This window comes from Lucilia sericata, unplaced genomic scaffold, assembly GCF_015586225.1.
Source record: "Lucilia sericata isolate MDLA Ls3-8-SP2 unplaced genomic scaffold, ASM1558622v1 Contig000256F_arrow, whole genome shotgun sequence".
Classification (NCBI taxonomy): Eukaryota; Metazoa; Arthropoda; class Insecta; order Diptera; family Calliphoridae; genus Lucilia; species Lucilia sericata.
Genome location: NW_023994282.1, coordinates 416,231 through 439,824, shown reverse-complemented (window position 1 = coordinate 439,824; position 23,594 = coordinate 416,231). Strand labels below are relative to the sequence as shown.

Here is a 23,594-nt window from a genome sequence, read left to right as displayed (position 1 = left end):
TAAAAAGTACTAGTTAATTAACGAAAAAGTACCAAAAAATTCTTTCCAACAGATTTACATTGGAATGTTTAATTTTATGTTTTTAGATTTGATATTAACAAAAATTTCAAAAAGTACCTTTTGCAGATGCAAAAAGTATCAAAAAGTCCCCTTTTATATGTGCTCTCTTAAAATGGACTCTATATGCTTAATTTCATGTTTCTAGGTTCAATTTTATAAAATATTCCAAAAGTACATTTTGAATAGCGAACAAGTACCAAAAAGTACTATTTTATAGGTTCTCATTTACTTCGGGCTTTACAAGTTTAATTTAATGTTTCCATGTTGAATATTTTGAATCTTTTGAAGTACAAAAAATTCCCCTTTTATAGGTTCTCATTTACTCCTGGCTCTACAAGTTTAATTTCATGTTTTTAGGTTCAATATTATAGAGAATTCAAAAAAGTATCTTCTTGAGGAACGAAAAAGTACCAAAATGTCCAATTTTAAAGGTTATGCGGGCTCTACATGATTAATTTCATTTTTATAAGTTCAAAATTATAGGAAATTTAAAAAGTACCTTTTTTAAGAATGAAAAAGTACCAAAATATCCCTTTTTATATGTTTTCAGTAAGAAAGTACTTTGTTTATATGTTTATGGTTACTATTAACCTATAGACTATATTTCTGAAAAAATGAAACCTACAAATGGTACTTTTTGAAATAAATTACTCTAGAAATACAAAATTTTGTATTTATGTATATTTCGGACTAAGTACTTTTTCATGTAATGGAGGGATGACATGATCTACAGAAGAAATTTTATTTCTAATCTAATTTACAGAATATTTTTCTATTGGAAACTAAAGTGATTGTGTTAATAATCCACAGAAAAAGTATTTTTCTAAAGAAAACTTTATAGAGAAACTTTTTTCATACTTTTTGTATAGAATCTAAAGCTATCCATCTCAAAAAAGAAAAATGTTTCTGTATAGAAATGAATAAAGAGAAGGTCTTTGTACGTATATAATGTAACGAGATCTCTAAATATCCTTTGGAGAAGACATTTGAGTAAAACATGTGATTTTAATAACATTTTTGAAAAGTTCCTTTTAAAATACTGTTGCAATTTCAAAATATCAAATTAAAAACTAACAGTCTTAATCGAATCATATCCATCTAATATTGAATTATAACAAATAACCTTACAAATAAATATTGAACCCATAACGAAACCCCAATATTCTCATTCAAATTTGCAACACTGTCAATCAACCTATGTAGATACGTAGTATGTTTGTATGTAACCATCAACATAACACGAAGTCCACCTTTAACTTTTAATAGATCTTAACAATAATTGATTTTCTATCAATTCAACTGTGATTGTGATTTGATGTGGAAAATACCCTGATGACCATTTGTTATAGACATTTGCAAAATCATGACAAAATTCTTTTTTTCGTTAAACAAAACTAAATTGAGGCAATTTAATTACAACAACTAAAAATCAAAGCAAATGCCTAACGATTTACATATAGTAGAGGATTTGTAAAAACAACTAAAACTACTTTACTTAACTAAACATTATGCTTAAGTTTTAAACATGGCCACATAAATACAATAGTTAAAATGTCTTGCAACATGTAGTAAGTTTGATTTAATTTTATTTTTTTTTGCAATTTTCATTCGTCATTCACACTAAATGGAAAACAAATGCAAACGTTCTTGTTTGGCTTTACAAAATTTGTTTTGTTTAGAGTGCTGTTGTTGTTGCAGTTTATATTTTTCTTAATTGTTGTTGCAGTTATAGTTTTTGTTGTTGTTTTATATATTTGACGCATGGTGACCTACTTATCACAAAACTTTACAATTTGGTAGTAATTTTACAACAAACAATTTACCAACCAACCAAGCAACCACCACCATCATCATACAAGAGTCAAGCATTGGTGTAATTGGGGTGATTTAAAGGAATGATTTCTCTAAAAGACATTTTTCTTGACAAGACATTATTCTATAGAAAAAGTGTCTTCTTGACAAGACATTTTTCTATAGAAAAAGTGTCTTCTTGACAAGACATTTTTCTATAGAAAAAGTGTCTTCTTGACAAGACATTTTTCTATAGAAAAGTGTCTTCTTGACAAGACATTTTTCTATAGAAAAAGTGTCTTCTTGACAAGACATTTTCTATAGAAAAGTGTCTTCTTGACAAGACATTTTTCTATAGAAAAAGTGTCTTCTGACAAGACATTTTTCTATAGAAAAAGTGTCTTCTTGACAAGACATTTTTCTATAGAAAAAGTGTCTTCTTGACAAGACATTTTTCTATAGAAAAAGTGTCTTCTTGACAAGACATTTTTTCTATAGAAAAGTGTCTTCTTGACAAGACATTTTTCTATAGAAAAAGTGTCTTCTTGACAAGACATTTTTCTATAGAAAAAGTGTCTTCTTGACAAGACATTTTTCTATAGAAAAAGTGTCTTCTTGACAAGACATTTTTCTATAGAAAAAGTGTCTTCTTGCCAAGACATTTTTCTATAGAAAAAGTGTCTTCTTGACAAGACATTTTCTATAGAAAAAGTGTCTTCTTGACAAGACATTTTTCTATAGAAAAAGTGTCTTCTTGACAAGACATTTTTCTATAGAAAAAGTGTCTTCTTGACAAGACATTTTTCTATAGAAAAAGTGTCTTCTTGACAAGACATTTTTCTATAGAAAAAGTGTCTTCTTGACAAGACATTTTTCTATAGAAAAAGTGTCTTCTTGACAAGACATTTTTCTATAGAAAAAGTGTCTTCTTGACAAGACATTTTTCTATAGAAAAAGTGTCTTCTTGACAAGACATTTTTCTATAGAAAAAGTGTCTTCTTGACAAGACATTTTTCTATAGAAAAAGTGTCTTCTTGACAAGACATTTTTCTATAGAAAAAGTGTCTTCTTGACAAGACATTTTTCTATAGAAAAAGTGTCTTGTCTTCTTGACAAGACATTTTTCTATAGAAAAAGTGTCTTCTTGAAATGACACTTTTTCACAAGACGGGATTAAGTAGTAATAAGTCAAAGGTAATTCGCGAATAAATTCTTTTAGCATATCTGTATTGGAAAAACTCATGTAAATCTACCAAATATTTGTGGTTGTGTTAGTTTTATAACACAAACTAATACCACTGCAATAACATACCAGCATTCAACAAAGCTGCAATCTTGTATTCGTAGTTTCTGTATTTCTGAAATTTTCTATTGTTTTCCACTGCTGCCAGCCGAAGAAGAAGAAGAAGTAGTCCAAAGTACAATTGCAGCGATTTTTGTTGATTTTTGCATCATGGTTTTTCATTTGTTTCTTTGTATTCCTATAATAATTTTGCGAATGTCTTTAAGCTGAATTTTGTGGTAATTTAACGATTTTTTTCTGTTGTTTCATTTTGAGGTTAAGTAATAAGAAACTCTGTTTCAAAGATTTTGTAACGTAAGTATTTCAATTTGAAAAACTTTAAAGTTTTTTTTTCTCAATATTTCTGTCAGACAGTAATTTTTTAGTTTTGTGTTTCTGTGTGTATGTATGTGTTTGGTTAAATTGCTGATTTTAAAGAAATAAAACTTGCCACTCACTTACTTGCCACACTTATAATGTTGCTGTTATTGCTGTTGTCGGTTGGTTGTTTGTAGCTTTTTGTTCGCATTATTGTGTTTTTAATACTACTTTGATGAATTCCTTTTTTCCAATTTGATTGACATTTAGCGTTGTTGTTGCAATTCTTGTATGGTTAGCAAGTTATTGATTACATGTTTTCAAACATTTTTGGAATTATTGTTTGCTTGGAATTGTAAAATTATATAATTATGTTTTTGTTGTAAGCTAGGTTTAGTTGATTTTATGAAAATTATTAAAATGTTTAAAATTATTTGCATTTTTTAATTTAAGGAAGTTGTTATTAGGGTTTGGAAAGGAATTTGATAGTTTTGTTTGAGATATTTGATTAATTTCAATGATAGTGTTAAATATATTAATGTGTGTTTAGTATTCACGGAAATTTGAGAGATATAATTCAGTTCTAGTTCAGTATTAGTTCTAGTCTAGTTCAATTTTAGTCCAGTCTAGTCAGTTCTAGTTCAGTTCTAGTTCAGTTCTAGTTTCAGTTCTAGTCAGTTCTAGTTCAGTTCTAGTTCAGTCTATTGAGTTCTAGTTCAGTTCTAGTTCAGTTCTAGTTCAGTTCTAGTTCAGTTCTAGTTCAGTTTCAGTCGTCAGTTCTAGTTCAGTTCTAGTTCCAGTTTAGTCAGTTCTAGTTCAGTTCTAGTTCAGTTCTAGTTCAGTTCTAGTTCAGTTCTAGTTCAGTTCTAGTTCAGTCTAGTCAGTTCTAGTTCAGTTCTAGTTCAGTTCTAGTCAGTTCTAGTTCAGTTCTAGTTCAGTTTCTAGTTCAGTCTAGTTCAGTTCTAGTTCAGTTCTAGTTCAGTTCTAGTTCAGTTCTAGTTTCAGTTCTAGTTCAGTTCTAGTTCAGTTCTAGTTCAGTTCTAGTTCAGTTCTAGTTCAGTTCTAGTTCAGTTCTTAGTTCAGTTCTAGTTCAGTTCTAGTTCAGTTCTAGTTCAGTTCTAGTTCAGTTCTAGTTCAGTTCTAGTTTCAGTTCTAGTTCAGTTCTAGTCAGTTCTAGTTCAGTTCTAGTTCAGTTCAGTTCTAGTTCAGTTCTAGTTCAGTTCTAGTTCAGTTCTAGTTCAGTTCTAGTTCAGTTCTAGTTCAGTTCTAGTTCAGTTCTAGTTCAGTTCTAGTTCAGTTCTAGTTCAGTTCTAGTTCAGTTCTAGTTCAGTTCTAGTTCAGTTCTAGTTCAGTTCTAGTTCAGTTCTAGTTCAGTTCTAGTTCAGTTCTAGTCAGTTCTAGTTCAGTTCTAGTTCAGTTCTAGTTATTCTAGTTCAGTTCTCGTTCAGTTCTAGTTCAGTTCTAGTTCAGTTCTAGTTCAGTTCTAGTTCAGTTCTAGTTCAGTTCTAGTTCAGTCTAGTTCTAGTTAGTCTAGTTCGTTAGTCAGTTCTAGTTCTAGTTTCTAGTTCGGTTCTAGTTCAGTTCTAGTTCAGTTCTAGTTCAGTTCTAGTTCAGTTCTAGTTCAGTTTCTAGTTCAGTTCTAGTTCAGTTCTAGTTCAGTTCTAGTTCAGTTCTAGTTCAGTTCTAGGTCAGTTCAGTCTAGTTCAGTTCTAGTTCAGTTCTAGTTCAGTTCTAGTTCAGTTTCTAGTCTTCAGTTCTAGTTCAGTTCTAGTTCAGTTCTAGTTCGGTTCTAGTTCAGTTCTAGTTCAGTTCTAGTTCAGTTCTAGTTTCAGTTCTAGTTCAGTTCTAGTCAGTTCTAGTTCAGTTCTAGTTCAGTTCTAGTTCTCAGTTCTAGTTCAGTTCTAGTTCCAGTTCTAGTTCAGTTCTAGTTCAGTTCTAGTTCAGTTCTAGTTCAGTTCTAGTTCAGTTCTAGTTCAGTTCTAGTTCAGTTCTAGTTCAGTTCTAGTTCAGTTCTAGTTCAGTTCTAGTTCAGTTCTAGTTCAGTTCTAGTTCAGTTCTAGTTCAGTTTCTAGTTCTTAGTTCTAGTTCTAGTTCAGTTCTAGTTCAGTTCTAGTTCAGTTTCTAGTTCAGTGCTTGTTCAGTTCTAGTTCAGTTCTAGTTCAGTTCTAGTTCAGTTCTAGTTTCAGTTCTAGTTCAGTTCTAGTTTCAGTTCTGAGTTCAGTTCTCGTTCAGTTTCTAGTTCAGATTCTAGTTCAGTCTAGTTCCAGTTCTAGTTCAGTTCTAGTTCAGGTTCTCGTTAGTTCTAGTTCTAGTTCTTAGTTCAGTTCTAGTTCCAGTTCTAGTTCAGTCTAGTTCAGTTCTAGTTCTAGATTCAGTTCTAGTTCAGTTCTAGTTCCAGTTCTAGTTCAGTTCTAGTTCAGTTCTAGTTCAGTTCTAGTCTCAGTTCTAGTTCAGTTCTAGTTCAGTTCTAGTTCAGTTTCTAGTTCAGTTCTTAGTCAGTCAGTTCTAGATTCAGTTCTAGTTCAGTTCTAGTTCAGTTCTAGTTCAGTTCTAGTTCAGTTCTAGTTCAGTTCTAGTTCAGTTCTAGTTCAGTTCTAGTTCAGTTCTAGTTCAGTTCTAGTTCAGTTCTAGTTCAGTTCTAGTTCAGTTTCTAGTTCAGTTCTAGTTCAGTTCTAGTTCAGTTCTAGTTCGTTCTGTTCAGTTCTAGTTCAGTTCTAGTTCAGTTCTAGTTCAGTTCTAATTCTGTTTTATATTGTGTCAATTTTAGATAAATACCTCTGCTGGGTATATGGTGCGATATATTCAATTTGAAATACTTTCTAGTTTTAATTGGAAACAACGAAATTTTGTCCTTGTTTATACCATATTCCCCCAAGATTCATTTCCAACTGGGACACAACATGATGATGATGGCTCTCGTCCAGTCTATACAAGTGACATTTTATGCAAATTTTTAGGTATACATATATTATATACAAAACGACAACGAAAAGCATAAATAGTTTTTTGTGCAAAACTTTACAGGAGTTCAGTTCTAGTTCAGTTCTAGTTCAGTTCTAGTTTAGTTCTAGTTCAGTTCTAGTTCAGTTCTAGTTCAGTTCTAGTTCAGTTCTAGTTCAGTTCTAGTTCAGTTCTAGTTCAGTTCTAGTTCAGTTCTAGTTCAGTTCTAGTTCAGTTCTAGTTCAGTTCTAGTTCAGTTCTAGTTCAGTTCTAGTTCAGTTCTAGTTCAGTTCTAGTTCAGTTCTAGTTCAGTTCTAGTTCAGTTCTAGTTCGGTTCTAGTTCAGTTCTAGTTCAGTTCTAGTTCAGTTCTAGTTCAGTTCTAGTTCAGTTCTAGTTCAGTTCTAGTTCAGTTCTAGTTCAGTTCTAGTTCAGTTCTAGTTCAGTTCTAGTTCAGTTCTAGTTCAGTTCTAGTTCAGTTCTAGTTCAGTTCTAGTTCAGTTCTAGTTCAGTTCTAGTTCAGTTCTAGTTCAGTTCTAGTTCAGTTCTAGTTCTAGTTCAGTTCTAGTTCAGTTCTAGTTCAGTTCTAGTTCAGTTCTAGTTCATTCTAGTTCAGTTCTAGTTCAGTTCTAGTTCAGTTCTAGTTCAGTTCTAGTTCAGTTCTAGTTCAGTTCTAGTTCAGTTCTAGTTCAGTTCTAGTTCAGTTCTAATTCTGTTTTATATTGTGTCAATTTTAGATAAATACCTCTGCTGGGTATATGGTGGGATATATTCAATTTGAAATACTTTCTAGTTTTAATTGGAAACAACGAAATTTTGTCCTTGTTTATACCATATTCCCCAAGATCATTTCCAACTGGGACACAACATGATGATGATGGCTCTCGTCCAGTCTATACAAGTGACATTTTATGCAAAATTTTTAGGTATACATATATTATATACAAAACGACAACGAAAAAGCATAAATAGTTTTTTGTGCAAAACTTACAGGAGTTCAGTTCTAGTTCAGTTTCTAGTTTCAGTTCTAGTTTAGTTCTAGTTCAGTTCTAGTTCAGTTCTAGTTCAGTTCTAGTTCAGTTCTAGTTCAGTTCTAGTTCAGTTCTAGTTCAGTTCTAGTTCAGTTCTAGTTCAGTTCTAGTTCAGTTCTAGTTCAGTTCTAGTTCAGTTCTAGTTCAGTTCTAGTTCAGTTCTAGTTCAGTTCTAGTTCAGTTCTAGTTCAGTTCTAGTTCAGTTCTAGTTCAGTTCTAGTTCAGTTCTAGTTCAGTTCTAGTTCAGTTCTAGTTCAGTTCTAGTTCAGTTCTAGTTCAGTTCTAGTTCAGTTCTAGTTCAGTTCTAGTTCAGTTCTAGTTCAGTTCTAGTTCAGTTCTAGTTCAGTTCTAGTTCAGTTCTAGTTCAGTTCTAGTTCAGTTCTAGTTCAGTTCTAGTTCAGTTCTAGTTCAGTTCTAGTTCAGTTCTAGTTCAGTTCTAGTTCAGTTCTAGTTCAGTTCTAGTTCAGTTCTAGTTCAGTTCTAGTTCAGTTCTAGTTCAGTTCTAGTTCAGTTCTAGTTCAGTTCTAGTTCAGTTCTAGTTCAGTTCTAGTTCAGTTCTAGTTCAGTTCTAGTTCAGTTCTAGTTCAGTTCTAATTCTGTTTTTATATTGTGTCAATTTTAGATAAATACCTCTGCTGGGTATATGGTGGGATATATTCAATTTGAAATACTTTCTAGTTTTAATTGGAAACAACGAAATTTTGTCCTTGTTTATACCATATTCCCCCAAGATCATTTCCAACTGGGACACAACATGATGATGATGGCTCTCGTCCAGTCTATACAAGTGACATTTTATGCAAATTTTTAGGTATACATATATTATATACAAAACGACAACGAAAAGCATAACACAGTGGGGCAGAATGGAAATTTTTTGGAAATAAATCTGGCATTTCTAAACGGCTGATCCGATTGGGATAAAATTTGGCGTGAGCGTAGCCAAGGAGTATTCGAGTTTAAGTTTTGAAGATGAACCCTGCAGATGCCCCAGGGACGGCGCTGTGGCGGCTCAAAGTAGGGTACCTACGACATGTAAAATTTTTAAACTCGTGCCATTTTTTTGTTTTTCACCTAAATACAAACATTTTTATATTTTGTGAAAGCGCTCGTCGAGATCTTGAAAAAACATGCTTGGACATACTACTTATCTCTTATAATATCCGAGTTATAGGCATTTAAAAATTTAGTGATACAAAATTTACCATACCTTGGTCCGCCTTTTTTTAAATACCGGGCGTAATTTTGGACCAAATGGACTCAATTTTTTCTTGTTAGTTAGACAACAAAATTTCCAATAATATACAAAAAATTTCAGATCAATATCATTTACTGATCCAAAAATATACGTTTTTTAATTTAAAAATTCAAAAAATTTTAGATTTTTGGCGTTTTTTTTGCCAAAAATGTGTCTTAACTCTTTTATTAATAAAATAAAATTTTCTTTAAGAACATATAACAATTTTATAGTTTTCTAAAAGGTATCTTTACGCAGAACGCTTTGGCGTAAAAAACTTGTCCTATTTTTTGAAAATGTTGCCACTGCGTCCTTCCGAATGTGACCTATTTTTATCAAAACTTCAACTTTGGGCGACATGTTCTAAAATCCCAAAGCTGGGATCAGAAAACTGAAAGCACTTTTGGAAACCTCAATATGTTTTCTATTTACTCCAAAAGTATTTTCCCAGCCCTGAAAGAAATGTGGACCCTATGGGCAAAAAAGTAAAAAATCCCATTTTTGGGATTTTCATTCCTATTTTTGGGAATTGCGGGATGCCCTTTGACCTTTTCAATTTTTTTTTTGCATTTTCTTATTTTAAATGACAAATTTAACAAGCGTTGAAAATTTCATTGAGTTTTGTTCATAAATAAAGATTTTGTCATATATTACATATTTGTTTAATTTCTAAAACTATGATTTATATCAAAATTTTAATAGGATCGCAGATAGCTACAACAATTTAGTCCATATTTATCCCTTAATATCATTTTTTAGTTAGATATGGAAATTCTCGACCCTTTACAAAAAATTTCAAGCCAATATCTCAATTACATTCAAAAATATGTTCATTTAAACCTGTGTCCTTTAATTTCATCTTTTTCATATTTTAGTATTAAGTATGACAGAACATACATTTGGTGTTGAATAAAATATTTGGACAATTTTTAAAATTATTTCGTTAATTATTTTATTAAAGACTATAACATTGTATATACAATAAAAAGTTATAATTTTATTATGAGCAACGCACAACAACACCTAAATCACCCCACACAAACCACCTTTCCCGCCCACCGAAATATAAAACACAATTTAATACAATATCATCAGTTAGTATAATAGCTTTTTTTATTTGAAATGTTTATCTTAAACATAATACAATTAATTCTTACAACCTACTTATATAGTTAATTCCTAACACTACTTATTTTCTATAAAATAATCTGTCATATCGGTATACATATCCAGAAGGTAATATAAGTCCTTTAAATCTTCCTTGTTTGAGATGATAGAGTTTCATAACAAATCCATCTTTTTCGCATAGTTGAAAGAACAGGATCAGAAGATAGAAGTAAACTATTAAAAATATCTTCATTCTGTGATTGCCTGGAGCATTTTCTTGAGCTGAATAGTTGAACATGCTTAAAATCCCGATTCCTCTCTTCCTGGGCTTCTTCTGTTAACTCTCCAAGTGGAAGAATATTCGATTCAATTATTATTTGACCATGACACAATACTTTGTGTACTGTTGGTGTTAGTTCCCTCCATGGATACAGAGATACAAGTAATTTAGAAATTTCAGATGTATATTCCCCAAATCGATTTCCATTAATTTTATATTTACTATTCAGTGCCATTAAAATAGTGTTAACTCTTCGAAGCAACTCCTTGTCGATTCCAGTTATTTTTGAAGTAATTTCAAAATCACGAAAAAACCTTCTCGCCGTATTACCGTCATTTGTACTACCGCAACTTGAAAGTGGTTTGTCGATGTTTAATCCCATCTGAACTTTAAATTCTTCTTGGATTCTGCTCTTTTCCGCAGCTCTCAGTTCTTTCAATTCTTCATTATTTTTTGTTGATTTAGTAAGATTCTCTGGCACACTTCTATATTTGAGGATCGTATTCTGGCATGAAGTGGTGAAATTCCGAAAGACAGGTGTTCTTCATTAATACTTCTGCTTTTGTTTATATTTGAGAATTGCGACTTTTTCTCATTACATATTGAGCATCTCCAGAAGGAAGAAGTTTCTGTTATGGCATTGCTGACCTTTCCATCAATCACTGTTAAGCTTAGCTGATATGATACGTTAATAGAGAATTCCTTTATTTTTATGCAAATGGGCTCCAGTGCATTTATTTCATCTTTTAAATATTCCACTAAATCTTTTGTTGTTTTCTTTGACTCCTTTATATGTTCAAATCCAATGGGTCTACAAAAATTTTTTGAACCCGGAGTTGTATTGATATATATATCTTCAAATGAAATTCCGATGCTTGACGATGATGGATTAAGGGAATATGAACGAATTCGTAATGGCACTAATGATGACATAAATACACTTTTGTAGTCTGCTAATGTCCGACTTTTACAAGCTTGTTTGTATTCTGGAAGTGCTGATAAGCCGTCACATCCCCACTTACATATTAAGACAACATCACAGTTATGAATTTTCCTTAGTTGGTCTTCTGAAAAGTCTGACACAATTCTTGATCCTGTGTTTTCGAGCAAAGATGATATATCAATACACGCTTCCACATCATTAACAGCAATAGGTGATGGTAGGATAGTTTGTTTTTTTTTTTCCAAGATCGCCTTCTATGATGGTAATATATTGTGTCCTTTTCATGTAGAGCTTTCCTTAATATTTGGTACTTATTTCGACTGAGACCCAGTTCCAACATAAGCGCTATTGCTTCCTCTTCAGTAAAATTTGATTGTGATGTTGGAGTTGGTATACTTTCCACAATTCGCTTAAGTCGTTTTGGTGATGCATTAGGAAGAATAGTTGCAATATGTACGACATCCATAGGTTGGTTTTCCTTTTTCAGCATTTCGTTAAATGTATCAGCAATTTCCTCATTTGAGATTGAAAAAAGTTTTTGTGTGACCCTCTTTTTTTTTTTGACCTTGAACATAAGTCTTCGTATGACTTGCAAGGCGCTCCTGTTGATGTGTTGTAAGTTGAGATTTCCGTAGTAGTTTCCATCCAACTACAAAATTTTAATAGAAATTTCTTTTGATTTCCATCCACAGACTTACTTTTTACATCAAAAAGTTTTAAAAAGTTTTCAATTTTTGATATGCCTGTTTTGTCTACTTTTCTACTATATGTAGTTTTTATATAATTTGAAATGTCTTCAATTCTTTCTGGCCCTTTTGAAGATACATTCCATAAAACGGAACACAACTCTTCGTTTAATCTTCATTGTAGATTTATTAAATATGGTACTTAAAATCTAAGAAGTTTACTTATATACCAATTCTTGTCATTTCCGATACAGGTATTTCAAAGTAAAAAATTACAAATTGTCTACCTATTAACATTTAGGACTATATTACTATAACCTGTAATTCAGTCATTGATATTTCTTATTAGTGAATGAATCGAAATTATCATTACCTGTATACTTTTACCTACATGATCATAAACGAAACAGAACGAAATGATCTGTCGAAAAAATTTAGGTAAAAAATAGTTATAAATTTTTGAAAATTTAAGCATAATAGGACCTTTCAATTATAAGGATAAGCAAACAAATAGAAAATAGGTAAATATAAGATTTAAATATGTTCTGTCATACTTAATACTAAAATATGAAAAAGATGAAATTAAAGGACACAGGTTTAAATGAACATATTTTTGAATGTAATTGAGATATTGGCTTGAAATTTTTTGTAAAGGGTCGAGAATTTCCATATCTAACTAAAAAATGATATTAAGGGATAAATATGGACTAAATTGTTGTAGCTATTTGCGATCCTATTAAAATTTTGATATAAATCATAGTTTTAGAAATTAAACAAATATGTAATATATGACAAAATCTTTATTTATGAACAAAACTCAATGAAATTTTCAACGCTTGTTAAATTTGTCATTTAAAATAAGAAAATGCAAAAAAAAAATTGAAAAGGTCAAAGGGCATCCCGCAATTCCCAAAAATAGGAATGAAAATCCCAAAAATGGGATTTTTTACTTTTTTGCCCATAGGGTCCACATTTCTTTCAGGGCTGGGAAAATACTTTTGGAGTAAATAGAAAACATATTGAGGTTTCCAAAAGTGCTTTCAGTTTTCTGATCCCAGCTTTGGGATTTTAGAACATGTCGCCCAAAGTTGAAGTTTTGATAAAAAATAGGTCACATTCGGAAGGACGCAGTGGCAACATTTTCAAAAAATAGGACAAGTTTTTTACGCCAAAGCGTTCTGCGTAAAGATACCTTTTAGAAAACTATAAAATTGTTATATGTTCTTAAAGAAAATTTTATTTTATTAATAAAAGAGTTAAGACACATTTTTGGCAAAAAACGCCAAAAATCTAAAATTTTTTGAATTTTTAAATTAAAAAACGTATATTTTTGGATCAGTAAATGATATTGATCTGAAATTTTTTGTATATTATTGGAAATTTTGTTGTCTAACTAACAAGAAAAAATTGAGTCCATTTGGTCCAAAATTACGCCCGGTATTCAAAAAAAGGCGGACCAAGGTATGGTAAATTTTGTATCACTAAATTTTTAAATGCCTATAACTCGGATATTATAAGAGATAAGTAGTATGTTCAAGCATGTTTTTTCAAGATCTCGACGAGCGCTTTCACAAAATATAAAAATGTATTTGGGTGAAAAACAAAAAAATGGCACGAGTTTAAAAATTTTACATGTCGTAGGTACCCTACTTTGAGCCGCCACAGCGCCGTCCCTGGGGCATCTGCAGGGTTCATCTTCAAAACTTAAACTCGAATACTCCTTGGCTACGCTCACGCCAAATTTTATCCAGATCGGATCAGCCGTTTAGAAATGCCAGATTTATTTCCAAAAAATTTCCATTCTGCCCCACTGTGCATAAATAGTTTTTTGTGCAAAACTTACAGGAGGATCAATGACCGTCTAAGCAATAACAATAATAACAAACAAAATGAAACTATACTGCGGTTATAAACTAGCAGAAGCAACATTTCGTTCGTTTAGCGTTTCTGCCAGTAAGTGAATGCAACAAGTATTTGCAGAATAAACTAGGTACTACTGGCTGCTCTGCGGCGATTAATGCGACATGGAATCGTAGTCTTACATAAATATGTGTGCTATAAGTAGTGATGTGATATACTAGCCCTGCAGTGCCGGAAAGTTGTCGTTCGCCAGGAATTTTATTAAAATTAATAGGTTAAAGTTAAGTTACGGCAAATGGACAATTTACTCTGCTAAAGAATACTTCTGGTGGTGTAAAGAACTACATACGTTTAAAGTGTATATTATCTATCCGCTAGATGATTTGTGTCTTCCTTCTTGATATTAAAGTGTTACGAAGAATACATTTGTGTCAAATGACTGAAAAATATGTAAATTTGAGTCAATCACGAAATTATACATTTGGCAAAAAACGATACATTACCTACTGACCAATCTGCGGGGTACAATACAAACACTCACATATTCACATGTCGATGACACTTAATCAATTATTCTTCTAGACAAACAAACTAAGAATGTAACTTACAAAAAAAAAAAAAAAAAATAAATAAATAAAACGTACACAAAAAATATGATTCAATCCAAGTTTACACACTGAAATTACGATGACAATCAAACACAATTTATAAAGAGACTTTTAAGACTACAGTAGAAATGAAAACTGAAAGTGGAGGCCAAATAAAGTAGCAAAAAAATGGAAACCATAAGATCTGAAACCGATAGCAAATATTTAACGATAAGCAAGTATCCAAAACTTAACCAAAAAAGTATAAACAATTTCCTTTCCAGTGATATACTTAAAACGTATCTGCTCTTATTTAATATTGTAGTAGAAAGTTTAAAATAAGTTGTGTCTCCCCACTGTAGTCGTACTTTTTAAGTACCTAAATCAAGTAACCATGTGAATAAATAAAAAAGTACTTTTTTACATACATTTATTCATGTGTCTGTATGTATATAATTATGTGTACAAATATATTTTATTAAGTAAACCATGGGATCAAATAGTTAATGCATATTAATCATTACAAATAAACAAAAGATTTTCTTAAGAAACAAACAAAACTATACAAAAAAATAAATATAAACAATTGTGGCAAAAAGAAATAGTGTGTGTATTTATAAAATAATAGTATTTATATTAAGACAAGAAATTGCAAAAAAAAAAATTGTTCAAGAACCTTGATAAAAATCTTGCAAATAAAATTCTAGATAAATTTAAGCGGAGAATAGGAAAAACTATTCAAAGCTGAAACTAAATATATAATAAACAGAAATAAAAAATAGTAAATTTATGCAAAAATGTCATTGCAAATAATAATTTGCCATTTTTTTTATAATAGAAGGGTTTAAGACTATTTGTGATATCGATCATCAGGCGTCTATTAGGGTGTTTATATTATTTCTAGTTCAGTTCTAGTTCAGTTCTAGTTCAGTTCTAGTTCAGTTCTAGTTCAGTTCTAGTTCAGTTCTAGTTCAGTTCTAGTTCAGTTCTAGTTCAGTTCTAGTTCAGTTCTAGTTCAGTTCTAGTTCCAGTTTCTAGTTCAGTTCTAGTTCAGTTCTAGTCAGTTCTAGTTCAGTTCTAGTTCAGTTCTAGTTCAGTTCTAGTTCAGTTCTAGTTCAGTTCTAGTTTCAGTTCTAGTTCAGTTCTAGTTCAGTTCTAGTTCAGTTCTAGTTCAGGTTCTAGTTCAGTTCTAGTTCAGTTCTAGTTCAGTTCTAGTTCAGTTCTAGTTCAGTTCTAGTTCAGTCTAGTTCAGTTCTAGTTCAGTTCTAGTTCAGTTCTAGTTCAGTTCTAGTTCAGTTCTAGTTCAGTTCTAGTCAGTTCTAGTTCAGTTCTAGTTCAGTTCTAGTTCAGTTCTAGTTTCAGTTCTAGTCAGTTCTAGTTCAGTTCTAGTTCAGTTCTAGTTCAGTTCTAGTTCAGTTCTAGTTCAGTTCTAGTTCAGTTCTAGTTCAGTTCTAGTTCAGTTCTAGTTCAGTTCAGTTCTTCTAGTTCAGTTCTAGTTCAGTTCTAGTTCAGTTCTAGTTCAGTTCTAGTTCAGTTCTAGTTCAGTTCTAGTTCAGTTCTAGTTCAGTTCTAGTTCAGTTCTAGTTCAGTTCTAGTTCAGTTCTAGTTCAGTTCTAGTTCAGTTCTAGTTCAGTTCTAGTTCAGTTCTAGTTCAGTTCTAGTTCAGTTCTAGTTCAGTTCTAGTTCAGTTCTAGTTCAGTTCTAGTTCAGTTCTAGTTCAGTTCTAGTTCAGTTCTAGTTCAGTTCTAGTTCAGTTCTAGTTCAGTTCTAGTTCAGTTCTAGTTCAGTTCTAGTTTAGTTGTAGTTCAGTTCTAGTTCAGTTCTAGTTCAGTTCTAGTTCAGTTCTAGTTCAGTTCTAGTTCAGTTCTAGTTCAGTTCTAGTTCAGTTCTAATTCAGTTCTAGTTCAGTTCTAGTTCAGTTCTAGTTCAGTTCTAGTTCAGTTCTAGTTCAGTTCTAGTTCAGTTCTAGTTCAGTTCTAGTTCAGTTCTAGTTCAGTTCTAGTTCAGTTCTAGTTCGGTTCTAGTTCAGTTCAAGTTCAGTTCAGTTCTAGTTCAGTTCTAGTTCAGTTCTAGTTCAGTCCTAGTTCAGTTCTAGTTCAGTTCTAGTTCAGTTCTAGTTCAGTTCTAGTTCAGTTCTAGTTCAGTTCTAGTTCAGTTCTAGTTCAGTTCTAGTTCAGTTCTAGTTCAGTTCTAGTTCAGTTCTAGTTCAGTTCTAGTTTAGTTGTAGTTCAGTTCTAGTTCAGTTCTAGTTCAGTTCTAGTTCAGTTCTAGTTCAGTTCTAGTTCAGTTCTAGTTCAGTTCTAGTTCAGTTCTAGTTCAGTTCTAATTCAGTTCTAGTTCAGTTCTTCTAGTTCAGTTCTAGTTCAGTTCTAGTTCAGTTCTAGTTCAGTTCTAGTTCAGTTCTAGTTCAGTTCTAGTTCAGTTCTAGTTCAGTTCTAGTTCAGTTCTAGTTCAGTTCTAGTTCAGATCTAGTTCAGTTCTAGTTCAGTTCTAGTTCAGTTCTAGTTCAGTTCTAATTCAGTTCTAGTTCAGTTCTAGTTCAGTTCTAGTTCAGTTCTAGTTCAGTTCTAGTTCAGTTCTAGTTCAGTTCTAGTTCAGTTCTAGTTCAGTTCTAGTTCAGTTCTAGTTCAGTTCTAGTTCAGTTCTAGTTCAGTTCTAGTTCAGTTCTAGTTCAGTTCTAGTTCAGTTCTAGTTCAGTTCTAGTTCAGTTCTAGTTCAGTTCTAGTTCAGTTCTAGTTCAGTTCTAGTTCAGTTCTAGTTCAGTTCTAGTTCAGTTCTAGTTCAGTTCTAGTTCAGTTCTAGTTCAGTTCTAGTTCAGTTCTAGTTCAGTTCTAGTTCAGTTCAGTTCTAGTTCAGGTCTAGTTCAGTTCTAGTTCAGTTCTAGTTCAGTTCTAGTTCAGTTCTAGTTCAGTTCTAGTTCAGTTCTAGTTCAGTTCTAGTTCAGTTCTAGTTCAGTTCTAGCTCAGTTCAGTGTTAGTTCAGTCCTTACTAAAATTGTATTAAAAATTTATGAAAAATTATTTTATCATTAAAACGAAAGTTCAAAGCGCCTTTATTGTCTCCCACATTATTCGCAAACAAAGTAATCCTTCAATGACTTTAACCTTATAATACCTAAAAAACCTTTGCCCGAGAAACGTGACATATTTATTTGACATATAACATGTGCAGTTATTTTTATTACCATTAAATTCGATATAAAGATTGTTTAAATATTTCTGGTCTTAATTCCTTGAAATATAATATCATGAGTTTTTTTTTTATTTTTTCTAATAACCTTGAAACCCACATGATATCCTTGAAAACAAGAATAAATATGTGTGTTCTTTAAAGATTACTATACGTTTCCTATTGATTTTTTTATATTTAGTTGATTGCTGTTGTTGTCGTACTTGTCTTATGTCTTCAATTTCAATTGCACGTTTCCTTGAAATCAAAATCCTTGGCAACAACATAAGCAGAGAAAAAGGAAAATCTAAGGCAATTATATAATAGATATTCTTTACAAAAATATGATTAAATTACAAATTGATTGTAGGAAAAGGAATAATTATCAATTATGTCATTGATACTTTTACAATTTTAGTGGCTAAAACCTAAATTTTTTATATTTGCTTTGTAAGGAGGTGTTGTTAATGTTATTAAATTCCTATTAATTTTTTTATTTATTGTTTAAAATTTCTTTAACTATTGCAAAATTAATTTTTTACAATTTTTGGTCTCTTGTTTATTTTTATATTGTATTATTTATTGTCTACGTCACTTTTTTATTGCGGAATCTTATCGCACGACTTAATAACATTTTAATCTTTATCTCAATATTTATATTGAATACTCACTCAACTCACTGAAAGGTTAATGGACTTAATTGTAGAGGGGGAGTTTTGCTTATTTATGAAACGATGATGTTGATGATGACTGGTGTTGAATTGTTTACATTTTGTGCAATTCTAGACAAATTACAGTGGTTATGAGTCATTTTGAAAAAAAAATATTTATAATTTGTTAATTAAAAAAATATGCAATATGAAACAGGCCCAATTTTGGGGGATAACAGTGAGACTAACTAGAACATAACTAGAACTGAACTAGAACTGAACTAGAACTGAACTAGAACTGAACTAGAACTGAACTAGAACTGAACTAGAACTGAACTAGAACTGAACTAGAACTGAACTAGAACTGAACTAGAACTGAACTAGAACTGAACTAGAACTGAACTAGAACTGAACTAGAACTGAACTAGAACTGAACTAGAACTGAACTAGAACTGAACTAGAACTGAACTAGAACTGAACTAGAACTGAACTAGAACTGAACTAGAACTGAACTAGAACTGAACTAGAACTGAACTAGAACTGAACTAGAACTGAACTAGAACTGAACTAGAACTGAACTAGAACTGAACTAGAACTGAACTAGAACTGAACTAGAATTGAACTAGAACTGAACTAGAACTGAACGAACTGAACTAGAACTGACTAGTAACTGAACTAGAAACTGAAACTAGACTGAACTAGAAGAACTAGAACTGAACTAGAATCTGAACTAGAACTGAACTAGAACTGAACTAAACTGAACTAGATACTGAACTAGAACTGAACTAGAACTGAACTAGAACTGAACTAGAACTGAACTAGAACTGAACTAGAACTGAACTAGACTGACTGAACTAGAACTGAACTGACTAGAACTGAACTAGAACTGAACTAGAACTAAAGAACTGAACTAGAACTGAACTAGAACTGACTAGAACTGAACTAGAACTGAACTAGAACGAACTAGAACTGAACTAGAACTGAACTAGAACTGAACTAGAACTGAACTAGAACTGAACTAGACACTGAACTAGAACTGAACTAGAACTGAACTAGAACTGAACTAGAACTGAACTAGAACTGAACTAGAACTGAACTAGAACTGAACTAGAACTGAACTAGAACTGAACTAGAACTGAACTAGAACTGAACTAGAACTGAACTAGAACTGAACTAGAACTGAACTAGAACTGAACTAGAACTGAGCTAGAACTGAACTAGAACTGAACTAGAACTGAACTAGAACTGAACTAGATCTGAACTAGAACTAAACTAGAACTGAACTAGAACTGAACTAGAACTGAACTAGAACTAGAACTGAACTAGAACTGAACTAGAACTGAACTAGAACTGAACTAGAACTGAACTAGATCTGAACTAGAACTGAACTAGAACTGAACTAGAACTGAACTAGAACTGAACTAGATCTGAACTAGAACTGAGCTAGAACTGAACTAGAACTGAACTAGAACTGAACTAGAACTGAACTAGAACTGAACTAGAACTGAACTAGAACTGAACTAGAACTGAACTAGAACTGAACTAGAACTGAACTAGAACTGAACTAGAACTGAACTAGAACTGAACTAGACTGAACTAGAACTGAACTAGAACTGAACTAGAACTGAACTAGAACTGAACTAGAACTGAACTAGAACTGAACTAGAACTGAACTAGAACTGAACTAGAACTGAACTAGAACTGAACTAGAACTGAACTAGAACTAAACTAGAACTAAACTAGAACTGAACTAGAACTGAACTAGAACTGAACTAGAACTGAACTAGAACTGAACTAGAACTGAACTAGAACTGAACTAGAACTGAACTAGAACTGAACTAGAACTGAACTAGAACTGAACTAGAACTGAACTAGAACTGAACTAGAACTGAACTGAACTGGAACTGAACTAGAACTGAACTAGAACTGAACTAGAACTGAACTAGAACTACACTAGAACTGAACTAGAACTACACTAGAACTGAATTAAACATTACATTATTTTAACAATTTAATAAAACAGTCCCACTGTTTCTTAACATTATGTGTGGTATTTAACACAGGCAAAGATTCCTAATAATCGGTAAAAGAAGAAACATAAAACAGCAAAGACCAGAAATAATAACATCAGAAATAAAGAGTCAATTTGATGCAGGCGATAAGAAAAATGTTAGCGATGCTTTTTCTTTTCAACGCTTTAAAACAATCTTTTTTCGTTCGGTATTTATTCATAATGAATTTTATTACGAAATATTATCAAAACCCGGAAGATATTTACAGGCTCAGATACTTACACCCAAACACATACATACATATATTTCCATATAAACACACTACAGCTTCATAGCACTTTAATTTCGAAATGAAAAATTTCATACCAAGTGAACGAAAAGCGAAATCAACAAAATTTATTTAAGCAGTCTCCATATATAAAAAGAAAGACAGAGAGACAAACTGAAAGAGAGAGATAGAGAGGGAAAGGTAATGACTGACATAAAATGACTTCAAATGCCTACAAATAACGAGTTTAATCTGTTAACAAAAACGGCAGCAGCACTTCCTTCTTTCTCAGGCTAATCAAATAAAGGTGTGTTTGTGGCATTCACAGATATACTTACACATTCATATGCACGTGTGTACAATGTTTAAGTCGGTGTAAGTGAAGTGTTTTTGGTTACATAGTCTTTTGTACTTCTGATACAACTGTTGCATGCAACCAACAACAGCAGCAGCAACACTTTTTTGTACACTTTCGCTTTGAACTCAACATTTATCCAGCAGACAGACTCTTCCACTCATTTTACGTTAGTTCCTCTTGTAAAGAGCCAAAGACTTAAACTTCCAGCACGCTTTGAGGCTTGTTGCAATTACAACAACCTTGTTGTTGTTGCTGCTGTTGTAGTTTTTGTAAGTATTTGGCAAAGGAAGAAAAAACCCATAACAACCGAGAGGAATTATGCCGTTAGTAGTTAGCGGCTATACAAAAAATTCCAACAAAAAAACTGTTTACAGACACGCAAATCCATCAAAAGAGCAGCAACTCCAACATTAACCAGTTACAACAAACTGTAGCAGCAACAACAAACAACTATGAAAATATACCTGAAAAGATGCAAAACAGAAAAAAAGAAAGAAAAAGAAATTTTCAAACACGAAACCCAGCCAGTCAACAACATGTTTAGTAGTAACAACATTGCAGAGTGGCATGCAACATAATTATGAATAGCATGCAGCACTCACTCACTCACTACGCCACCACTCACTGGCTTTATTTTGCACAAGAAGGAAACAAAAATTGTAAATTTTTTAAATGAATTAAAGCACAGTGGCGCTACAAGGAATAGGTGTTAATTAAGGATTGTTTTTTGCAATGGGCAGACAGAAGGCAATTTGTCTGTTGGGCGGAAAATTAGATAGTAACAGCATGGGGTATTGTAGATGTAAATTAGTTCTTCAGTTCTAGTTCAGTTCCAGTTCAGTTCTAGTTCAGTTCTAGTTCAGTTCTAGTTCAGTTCTAGTTCAGTTCTAGTTCAGTCAGTTCAGTTCTAGTTCAGTTCTAGTTCAGTTCTAGTTCAGTTCTAGTTCAGTTCTAGTTCTAGTTCAGTTCTAGTTCAGTTCTAGTTCAGTTCTAGTTCAGTTCTAGTTCAGTTCTAGTTCAGTTCTAGTTCAGTTCTAGTTCAGTTCTAGTTCAGTTCTAGTTCAGTTCTAGTTCAGTTCTAGTTCAGTTCTAGTTCAGTTCTAGTTCAGTTTCTAGTTCAGTTCTAGTTCAGTTCTAGTTCAGTTCTAGTTCAGTTCTAGTTCAGTTCTAGTTCAGTTCTAGTTCAGTTCTAGTTCAGTTCTAGTTCAGTTCTAGTTCAGTTCTAGTTCAGTTCTAGTTCAGTTCTAGTTCAGTTCTAGTTCAGTTCTAGTTCAGTTCTAGTTCATTCTAGTTTAGTTCTAGTTTAGTTCTAGTTCAGTTCTAGTTCTAGTTCAGTTCTAGTTCAGTTCTAGTTCAGTTGTAGTTCAGTTCTAGTTCAGTTCTAGTTCAGTTTAGTTCTACTTCAGATTGATATTTCAAAGCGTGATACTGTCTGAATTTCACAGCTAACCTTGATCTTAAAACTCTATATAACCGATTATTCCCTTTTCCATACACTGCCCTTGATCAAAGCTAATTACCCACATAATAATCAGGTTCAAAAGAACAATTTGATTTATTTATTATGATTTCGTTGCACTTACCACAGACGATCTTTTACTTTGTGTGTTTTTTCCTACAATCACTAGTTTTTTCTCCCACCACTCTTTCTCCACTTAATATACGAACAAATCCAGCTCTTCTCTTGCACTAACTATTGCAATAAGTAGATTCCTTATAATTTGTAGTTGTTGTTGCTATTATTGTTATTGTTGGTGTTTTTATAAACTAAAGTAGTAATGAACGATAGAAAACGTTGACCTTTTCCTTTATTTTATTATTGTAGTGTAGAGTTGCTAGTTTTTTGTAAACTTTACATCGTTCCTTTGTAAACATGTGTGTCTGTGCTTTTGTGTATGTGTAATGGGAACATATGATTGTGTGTGTATATTTAGTAAGAAGAAAAAAATCATAATAAACCAAAATGCAATGACTTTTAAGTGCATTTAACTGCTAGACCAACAAATTGCGAAATATTTGTGTGTGTAAGTGTATGTATGTGAGTTAGTTTGTGTTAGTAAAAGAATTTGTGTGTTTTTTTCTACTTCTAAAGGGAGTTGAATGCATTCAAACAGAACTTTTACTCATTCTTCATACTCTTCCTCATATTTCTCATGATGATGATGATGATGCACAGTGGGGCTGCGAGTAAGAAATATTAATTATAAAAAAATATTAATTAGCACAATCTAGTAAGGCTTCGTATCAAAATTGCTTTCGATTTTAGGCTAAAATGTACTAGATTTCATATTCGATATCGAATGATCATCTCCAAAAAGAAATCTACAATTCGGTACATTATCAATACGAAAACTTCAGAATATGTAATTTTTTAATTTCTCCAAATTTGATGATTATATTTTGTACAATACTTTAGAACCTTTATGATTCGTCCATTGATGTTCTATACCTATGAAAATTTTACTAACTGACCCACTGTTTGCCGACGATAATGATGATGATGTTGTTGACATAATGATGATGTTTTTTTTTTTTTTTTGAAGAAAGTTCAAAATAACATTAACATCACCTACCGAGAAGTGATTTTTGTTGTAGTTTTATTTGGTTTATTCCTTAACATCTCATTTATTTTTATATATTTATGTTGTTGTTGTTGGTAATTTACATACACATGTGCCCTTTTTAATAATTTTAATTTTTTGCATGTATAGCATGTGTTTTTTGTTATTGTATTCATTATGATTTCATTGACTCCTTAGTCGAGTTAAAATGTTTGGTTGTTGCCTTTAAACTTTATTGTAAAAATTGTGCAAAAAGAAAGAATGCAGAGGGAACGCGGAAATTGTCTTTAACCGTAATTGCGGTTTTTGTGGTAGCCACTATTATCTACAATACTCTTCTGTCTTACTCTGCGTGCTGTACCTACTTCTTTCTACTTTTTCTTCTGGTTGCAATTTTGTTGTTACAACTGCTGCTGCAACTTTGTTATCATTTTTATTGGTTCATGTTGTTAATTTT

At 32.0% G+C, this 23,594-nt stretch overlaps 1 protein-coding gene across 1 annotated transcript in view; it reads left to right on the top strand.

Annotated features, from left to right (window-relative positions):
- The window catches only part of LOC119602835 (ecdysone-induced protein 78C), a 100,392-nt gene that overhangs the window by 1,425 nt on the left and 75,373 nt on the right, over positions 1 to 23,594 (top strand). The window lies entirely within an intron of this gene.